Source organism: Puma concolor, chromosome E4 (assembly GCF_028749965.1).
Source record: "Puma concolor isolate L17-30 chromosome E4, mPumCon1.1.hap2, whole genome shotgun sequence".
NCBI lineage: Eukaryota > Metazoa > Chordata > Mammalia > Carnivora > Felidae > Puma > Puma concolor.
In genome coordinates this window covers 31,017,939-31,026,315 of record NC_141683.1, presented here as the reverse complement: position 1 = coordinate 31,026,315, position 8,377 = coordinate 31,017,939, and the positions used below count along the sequence as shown (strand labels likewise).

General features: G+C 44.8%; 1 pseudogene; it reads right to left on the bottom strand.

Annotated features, from left to right (window-relative positions):
* Positions 1 to 532: 532 nt before the first annotated feature.
* On the bottom strand, positions 533 to 7,104 carry LOC112857695 (keratin, type II cytoskeletal 8 pseudogene; annotated as a pseudogene).
* Between the last annotated feature and the right edge of the window lie 1,273 nt (positions 7,105 to 8,377).

Below are 8,377 nucleotides of genomic sequence, written 5' to 3'. Positions count from 1 at the left end.
GCTGTTGAGGGAATTAAATAAGCTACTGCTTATAAAGCATGTAAAACAATGCCTTCCTATGCAGGAATTAGATAATGTTTATAAACTTAGTCTGGTGAAAATAAAGTGGTATCTTCTTTGTGGTTTCCATTTCCTAAAATGACTGTTCACATCTTTTGCCATTTTTTTCTACTCTGGTTGTTAATCTTTCTCTTATTCATTCACTGAAATTCTCTATTCTGGGCTAAACATTTGCTATTTGTGTGTTGCAAGTATGGCTATTCTTATTCATTCACTTTTAAGGATGTGGAGGAATGGTTGGCAGACCAGCTGAGGGTTTATTTGGGAAAAGACACTTGAATTGGCTTTTAGCTGGGGGCAAGGGCGAGAGGGAATACCCAGGGCAGTAGACTCCCCAGAAGGGTAGACTAAGGATTGGGACTGAGCCTCAGGTGGGTCTCCTGTTCCTGTAGCCACCCTGCACAGCCCCTTCCCCCAAAGGCTCTATGGCAGCCACAGGAGCGAGGAGGCTGGGAGCAACCACAGTGGCTGCTCAGTTGGACAGGACATCAGATGACTCGGAAACCAGCTTCCCATCACGTGTCTCAGCCTTCTTCATAACCACAACCCTGGAGGAGCTAACTCGGCTGAAGGTACTGGAGCCCCGCCGCAGCAGAAGCAGGACTGGAAGGAGCTCAGGCTGTAGCTGTGGCCAGGGTTCCTGAGCCCCCCCAAAGGGCGGAGCTCAGCCCACCGGAGCAGCCACCTTGGTATGGTTACTCATGTTGTGCATTCCAGACTCCAGCTATATCTCCCCGCCCTCCAGCAGCTTGCAGGTGGTGGCGATTTCCATGTCCAGGGCCAGCTTAATGTTCCCAAGCTCCAGGCCCTCGCACGTCTGTCCTGCCATGTTCCACTGGGCTCGCTGCAGTGCAGCCTCCACTTGGCGTCGGCGTCCTTCGTGACCAGCTCCCCACACTGCCCGGTATCAGCAAGGGCAGCCTCCAGGGAAGCCCCCTGGCCTTTGAGGCTGTCGATCTCAGCCTGGAGTGGGCCGTTGTTCCGGTTCATCTCACAAATCTTCTTTATGCAACTGAGGTCATCCCTGTGCTTCTCAGCCAGTGCCAGCACCTCTCATACTTCTGGTACAAGGTCTCAGCCTCGGCCGGATACAGTTAGCAATCTCCTTGTACTGGACCTTGACCTTGGTGATGATGCCATCGGTCCAGGAGGCTGCTGCTGTCCACGGAGTGGAACGCAGAGGTGTCAGAGATCTGTGGCTGCTCTCGGCTCTCCGCTTCACAGGCCGGCCAGCAGCTCCAGGAGGGACTCCAGCTCTGCCTCATCCATGGAAGCTTCACCCACAGCCTTCTTGACTCGGAAGATGCATCTTCCCATCTCTGCGTGCTCTGTATCTCTTCCTTCTACTTATTCTTGAAGTCCTCCGCCAGCCCCTCCTGTTGATGGGCTCCACCGCAGGTTCCAGCTTCTCCTGGGCCAGTGTGTCCAGCTGGTACCCGAAGATGTTGATGTAGCTCTCCAATATGTTATCCATGTTGCTCCGAGCCGTCTTCCGCTGCTGCAGGAGGCTCCAGTTGGTCTCCGGAATCTCATTCTGCTGCTCCACGTCGCGTACCTTGTTGATAAAGGAGGCAGACTTGCTGCTGAGGGTCTTGAGCTGCTCCTTCTCCTGGATGCACACCCTTGGATGTTGGGGTCCATGTCCATCTTAAGAGGGCTCAACAGGCTTTGGTGCCCTGAGACAGCTACGGTGCCCCCTGGACCCTCTCGCCTGCGTAGCCCCCGACCACATTCATGCTGGTGCTCAAGCCACCTCTGAAGCTGCTGCTGCTGCCCACCTGGGGGGCTGGAGAGCTGATATGGGAGCCAGGTGTGCCAGAGCATGAGCTGCTGCTGAAGGCCCAGGGGCCAGAGGTAGACACCTTATAGGACCTCTGGGTCACCCTGATGGACACAGTAGAGGCTGGAGAGGAGGCAAGTAGGCTGAACCAGAGATTCCAGAGGGAGCCAAGGATGACTTCTAGGTGGGGCGCTCACTCTCATTATGATATGCACAGTATAGATTTTAATCAGGAAAATAAGAATTTTCAAAAAAGGCTTTGAAAGGCAATGCCCTAATAATTGGAATAAAATATTCCAAACAGGCTGACTGCCAGCCTTCATTAGACATTGCTTTTTACCAAATCAAACTGGCTTACATGTTACATCAAATTGTTAAATCAGAGTAAATTTATAAAATAATCATCAATAATAACACATTCGGGGATGCACAGAATAATAAACACAGTTCCTGCCTTTATCAGATTTAACATCTAGCTACGATGAAAGAATAAGCACATTAAAAATATTTAAAATTATAAGGAAGTATAAATTTTAGGTAGTACACACCACTGTACATCTCATTATAATTCATTCCTATATTTAAGAAACTCGTTTCATAAGTCACACCAACAAAGACAACAAAATGGTGAAAACTCATTTCCTTCCCTGTTGACGGGAATCCTTGAAAAGTCACAGTTTCTAGTGTCCAAACCATGAAAGAACAGATTTTTGTTATTGGAATTAGTCCATGGATAGGAATATTGTCATAGATTCAGTGTCCAAGAGGATGATCGGGCTGCAGCTAAGTCCTTGTTCTCTTTCTCTTATCTTTACCATCTCTCATTTGTGTAGTATGGTTTCTAACACATCACGCATATGGGGAAACTCCTAACCTTTAAAAAGTCTCGTTATCTTATTTCTGTAAACATTCTTAAGTTTTTCAAAGCTCTTTCTATATAGGTCTTGAGTGATAAATGCATGTTGGTTTCAATTATTTTTATTCTTAAGCATTTTGTGATCCAAATATGGCCTCTGTGGACTCAAAATATTTTTTTAATTTTTTTTAATGTTTATTTATTTTTCACAGAGAGAGAGAGACAGACAGAGCATGAGCAGGGGAGGGGCAGAGAGAGAGGGAGACACAGAATCCAAAGCAGGCTCCAGGCTCTGAGCTGTCAGCACAGAGCCCAACATGGGGCCCAAACTCATGAACTGCAAGATCATGGCCTGAGCTGATGTCAGATTCTTAACTGATCGAGCCACCCAGGAGCCCCTTAAATTTCTTTTTTTTTTTTTTTTTTTTGACATTTATTTATTTTTGAGAGACAGAGAGAGACAGTGCATGAGCAGGGGGAGGGGCAGAGAGAGAGGGAGACACAGAATCCAAAGCAGGCTCCAGGCTCTGAGCTGTCAGCACAGAGTTCGCGGGGCTCAAACTCACAGACCTGATCATGACCTGAGCCGAAGTCGGACGCTCAACCGACTGAGCCACCCGGGCACCCCTGGACTCAAAACATTTAAAGTCTCAGGTGTTTGTTTCAAATCAGTCCAGCTTCGGTCCTTAGTTCAGTATTGGTTATCAGAGAACAAGAAATATGTTAAAACACAGTTTTCTCTGGACAGAGAAAGAGGAAGAATGCCAAGCAGGATCCACGCTGTCTTCACAAAGCCCGATGCGGGGCTTGAACTCATGAACTGTGAGATCATGACCTGAACTGAAGAGTTGGATGCTTAACCAAGTAAGCCACCAGGCACCCCATTTTTTAAGGTGTTGTTGTTTTTTTTTTTTTTTGAGAAAAAGAGAGAGAGAAGGGAGGGGCAGAGGGAGAGGGAGAAACTCAAGCAGGCTCCATGCTTAGTGCAGAGCCAAACACGGGACTTGATCTCACTACCCTGAGATCATGACCTGAGCTGAAATCAAGATTCGAATGGATAACCAACTGAGCCACCCAGGCACCCCAAAAATATTATATTTTAATTGTAAAAATTTATTCCTGAATTCTTATGACTGTTACAAGCCAAAAGACCAGTTGGCAGAACAAGTATTTAAATTCTGATGTATTGTTTCAATTCAATAAATGTTTGTAGTAATGATAAGAATAGTTCATAGAAAATGAATGTCTGTGTGCCAGGCCCTGAGCAAAGCTCTATCAGAACTAGGGCTTATCTACTCAACTCAATATATGTTTCTTGTGGTCGTGTTATTTGCAAAGCACTGTCCTAGGCGTTTTGGAGTCTATACTCCAAATGCCTGCTTTGGTAGCTCAAAGACTGGAGAGAGCCTATCTCTAAAGGAATCTGGAAAGGTTTCCGAGCCGATGTTAGCACATTAGGGCTTGAAAACCGAGGAAGCCTCCCCAGCTTCTGCCCGCCCCACACAAGCCACAGGGGCTGGGCCACGGGCCTTAGCAGAGGCACTGCTGCAGCAGGACGCTGCCCACACAACTCCATCCCCACCCCTGCACAGGAGCTCCAATCCCCATCGCCCTGTGCGTGTGCTCTTTTTGACTCTGATTTTGTGTTTCAATCCTGCTTGGTGGTGGTGTCACCTGCTCATGATTTGGTTTGTGGCCACGGCCCATTCTCACCTCAGCCTGTCACATACCCCCTGGGAAGATCTGTTAGGACTCAACAGATCACCATGTCCATATAGCTCCTTAAGCTTTTCAAAGTATCATCTCAGATAAGGAAATGTGTGGAGATTTAAAGGTGATTAACTATATCACTATGTAGTAAAGAATATAGATAGCAAAAAATACTGGATATTATTAAGCAGGAGTTACAAACCTGCAAGGCATCTGGGGGAAATAGCTTGGGCACGTAATGACATCCCTGACTTCAACCCACCGGTATTTTTTCAATTTACATTTTGTAAGATGATCTATAATGACATGCCATCGAAACATAAATACTTCCACAGGAATCAGCAGAATTTTCCAAGGTCCCATCCAAACCACTCTGTACACATTCATAATCCGAATAACAGAATTCCTTTCCCTCTGTCAGTCACTGTGTTTGTTTTCTTTTCGTGGCCATCAGAAGCTACCAGTGAGATAACTCAGAAAATATCATGCACAGAGAGCTAATTGGAATGGACTTTGCTACTCCTTGGCTGGTTTCAAGAAGCTGACCTCGAGCAAGAAATTTCAGAAGATGGGGAGTGAATGCACGAGCAATGTGTTCGAATTCACTAACTCTGTTCACAATTCTCTTCCGGGAATGATCGACTCAGAGGAAAATGAAACCACAGCTGAGCCTTAATGGTGGGCACTGAGTGGAATGTAATAAAAATATTCTCTTTTTAATATTCATTTATTTTTGAAGGAGAACGCACACAAGCAAGGGAGGAGCATAGAGAGGAGGGGGCAGAGGATCTGAAGTGGGCTACATGCTGCAGCAGAGACCCCAAAGCAGAGCTCAAACTCACAAACTCACAAACCTGAGCCTATAACAGACGCTTAACTGCTTAACCAACTCAGCCACCCAAGCACCCCTTTCCTCATCATTACTTCAGGAGACCATGGAGTTTAATGGAGAGATCAGTGAATTTAAGGCAGAAAGATGGAGATCTAATCTGCCAAAAAGTAAACATTAGTCCTTGCCTAAGATCCTTCAGTTTCTCCTGCTGTAACAGGGTGGGGAGTAACTAAATATTCTCTAAGATTCCCCAGAGTTTTAACATTGTCTCACTAGATTGCTCTCCATTCTAGGCAAGCTGGTTTTCCTAGACTATCCATTAAGTATCCAATATACAAAGGAAGAGATTCTTAAAAGTGGCAGAAGTTAGATTTCAGGTCAAAATTGTTGCTCAAGGTTAGAGTCTTGAGGCGCCTGGGTGGCTCAGTCAGTTAAGTGTCCAACTCTTGATTTCAGCTCAGGTCATGATCCCACTGTTCGTGAGATCTAGCCCCATGTGGGGTTCTGTGCTGACAGAGTGGAACCTGCTCAGGATTCTCTCTCTCCCTGTCTTTCTGCCCCTCCCCTGCTTGTGCGTTCTCTCTCTCTCTCTCTCTCACTATCAAAATAAATAAATAAACATTTTTTTTTAAAGATTAGAGTCTCTCTCTGTGAACTAAGATAAAGCAAGCACCACCTCTCAATTTGACAGAGACAAACTGACTCTCTCTGTGATAAACTCAAATCAAATGCCTAAAAATTTTTAAAGTTACATATAAAGCTTTTTGGCCAATCCTGTTCCTGTATTGGGGCGCCTAGCTGGCTCAGTTGGTAGAGCATGCGACTCTTGATGTCGGAATTGTAAGTTCAAGACCCATGACGGTATGGACATTACTTAAATTTTTTTTTAATCTTTAAAAAAAGAACCTGTTACTGCATTGTTGTCATTCAAATACTTAAAAGTAAACTGTGTTGATAAGGTGCCAGATAAAGATGCCTACTGCAAGACAACCTGTGCCTCTCCTTCCCATTTATTCTCAGCTTTCTTTTCCAGGAGGGGCCCTCCCCAGCCACCCTGTCCTAAAACATACCCCCAGAGGCTTTCTCTTCACCCTTTACTTTTTTCTTGAGTACTTATCATCATCTAACATAAGATATATTTTATTTACTTGACTTATTCTCTCTCCATGAAAGCAGAGAATTTTGTCTATTTTATTCATTGCTAAATTTGTAACATCTAGAACAGTACCTAGCACATAGGAAGCACTCAACGTTTATTTGTTGAATGCATACGTAAATATTATTTACCATTATGATATAACAATTGCCACTTTTAAAAGAGTGGTGTATATCGGGTATATAACCGGAATAAATGTAGGCCTGCATTCAGGATGTTTTCCAGCTCCAGATTACAAGAAAGGTACACCTTTGGTAGGTACACCCTACCAAAAATAACTACATAAATGAACATTCCACATTGGCAATTATGACACAGTCTGAAGTCTGACATAAATCAAGGGATTTAACTTCAGGATGACAAGAGAATCAGAGAAACACATTATTCTCAAGTGTCTTCAGTCTGGGTTTGGGTGACACACAGAGTAAGCAAAGGTATCCTAAAGGCTTTTTTGCTGGAGTAGCAGCCAGACTTGTCTTGCTTTTGCAAGCTCTATGATAAAATATAATTCTGGTTCTCACCCACATTCCAGAAGAAGAAACTCCAGAATCTCTCTTTGGCTTCTCCTAAATTATTCCCGAATTCTAGGGGCTGATGCAGTGTGAAGGGGGGGTGGGTAGTCAGTAAGATGCCCACTCCAGAGAAGGAAAGGCCATTCCGATGTCTTGCCCACCTGTCCGCCTCTCAGTTCTCAGTTCCGTGTGCCTCATGCTTAGTCTACCCCAGGCACCAGGCAGCTCTACAGCATTGTAGTAAGATCTGCCCTGTGACTCACCTGCAAAATCACCGTCTTGTTTTCCCTCCCAAAGCCCAGAACTGTCTTTTCAATACTGACATACAGGATCTTTTTCCCTCTTCTTCTCTTGCTCAGAAACCATTCACTATCCTGCTACCCACTTCCTCTCCTCAACCCCTAAGTTCCTTAACACACACACACACACACACACACACACACACACACACAATTTATTTCACAAGACTCCTTTATTCCTATATTCCAAAACCTAAGTACTTTTTGCTTGGCAATTGCACTAAATTGGCTCTCATGTAGCTAGTTCCACTTACCTGTTTACTCTTTGGAAGTAATACTTTCTTGTCTTGTTATCAATTTATCACCTCCAATGCCACCCCCATTTCTAGGCTTGTCCATTTGGTTGGCAGAATTCAATGCCTTGCAGTAGTGGGACTGAGGACCCCATTTCCTTGCTGGCCATCACTCACTCTCATCTGTAGAGGCTGCCCATATGCCTTACTGTGTAGCCCTGTACATTTTCAAACCAGCAAGAGTGCATCAAATCTTTCTCAGATCTCCTATAGTCGGTAAGTGGCAATCAGCCATGTTGCCTAAGCCAAAAATTTGGTGATCTTTTTTGACTCTGTCTGTCTATTCAATTCTACCTCCATATGTATAAAATTTATCCACTTAGCCTCATCCCAACTGTTTTGATTCTAGTCCAAGCTGCCATTGTCTGCCACCTGATATTTTGTAACAGCTCCTTAACTAGCCTCCTTGCTGCCCCACCTCCTGGTAATGGAGTTTCCTCACTGCATCCAAAATGGTTCTTCTAAATCTTAGATCTGGTCTGTTTTTTTTAAATTGCCTTCCTAATTCCCTGTCATCTTCAGGATAAAGACCAAATTCCTTACCATAGTCTACAAGTGACATTCCTAATCTAGTCCCTATTTATCTCTCTGATTTCATCTCTCGCTCCTCTCCCTACCCAATCCTCAACACAGAATAGAAGAAAATCCAGAATCCCCCTCTTGGGGCTTCTTCTAAATTATTCTACCATTTTCTCCCTGTCTCTCTGCTCCAGCCTTTCAGAACTACTTTTTATTCACCCAACATGACTTCTCCTCTCCCGCCCACCACCAAACCTGTAGGCAGGCAGTTTCATTTTCCTAGAATATTATGTCCTCCCTCTAGGCTTTCTTAGATGTCACTTTAGAAATCATGTCTTTAAGAAATCTTCCCAGGGCCCC